The sequence below is a fragment of the Chrysochloris asiatica genome, unplaced genomic scaffold (genome assembly GCF_000296735.1).
Source record: "Chrysochloris asiatica unplaced genomic scaffold, ChrAsi1.0 scaffold00326, whole genome shotgun sequence".
Lineage (NCBI taxonomy): Eukaryota > Metazoa > Chordata > Mammalia > Afrosoricida > Chrysochloridae > Chrysochloris > Chrysochloris asiatica.
Genome location: NW_006408844.1, coordinates 1,211,319 through 1,212,498, shown reverse-complemented (window position 1 = coordinate 1,212,498; position 1,180 = coordinate 1,211,319).

The window sequence follows — 1,180 nt, the reverse complement described above, 5'->3', positions numbered from 1 at the left end:
ATATTGGCTACCTAAAATGAGGGGGCGATAAAAGCCCAAAGTGACTGACTTACAAGATTTCAAGAGGGAGTATAGTTTAAGAGTGTGTGGGGGAAGACAGAATCCCCACTGAATAGTTTTCATCTTGTCTAGATGGGTCTGGTAAAAAGAATTGGGGATAAGATCTTATGATTCAATAGTGAGTAATTGCAATCATAACTAATTCCGACTGTCACAATTGTAAAGGTAGAAGTTTTGTAACAAAAATGGGGGAGTAGTTAATCTTACAGTCCAGACAAAGGACCCTAGGACCATCAAGGGAGAAGAGCACACGTGGAATGCGGCATCTTATCCAGAGAAGCAGTGACACCAGAGATTGTGGCATATATGGGGACATGGAGAGAGGGAGTAGCTAATGACTCTAGATTCATTGAAAGAGAGGGACTGAGAGCTGGCGGCCAGGAGGCAGACTTACTGAATGCCCTTTGGTGGTTTAAATAATTATATATGGCTGAGTGTTTGTTTTTTTAAAGAGCTAAAATAAATAGAAATACTGTTAACTGATAGTACATGGAAGGGATTATAATCATTGTAATGAAACAAAGGGTATGATTTGTTGAATGTGAAACTGATGATCTGAAACTTTCACTCAATTCACAATAAAAACTTAAAAAAAAAAAAAAAAAGACTTCACCAATAGAGTGAAAATGGAACCTATAGATTTGGAAAGAAATCTTGGCAACGACATTATCTGACAAGGGTCTATTCTCTAAAATGTATAGAAAACTTAAACATTTTAACAGCAAAAAGACAGTCCAGGTTAAAAAATGGGCAAAGAACAGTTTAGTGGTATCTTTCTGGTTTGGGCATCTGTGTTGTGCTAACTTCATAGAATTAGTTTGGGAGTATTCCATCCTTTCGTATATACTGGAATAGTTTGAGTAAAACTGGTATCAGCTTTTCTCTGAATGTTTGGTAGAATTCTCCAGTGAAAGTGTCTGGGCCAGGACTTTTTTTCTTGGGAATTTTCTTAGTGGTCTCTTCAATTTCTTCTTTTGTGCTAAGTCTTTTCAAATTGTGTTAGTTTGGGTAGGTGGTTTGTTTCAGAAATGTGTTCATTTCTTCTAGGTTTTCAAATTTGTCCAAGTACAGTTCTTAGTTTTGTTGTAGTTGTTTGAGTAACTAACAGTCTTTACTGTGC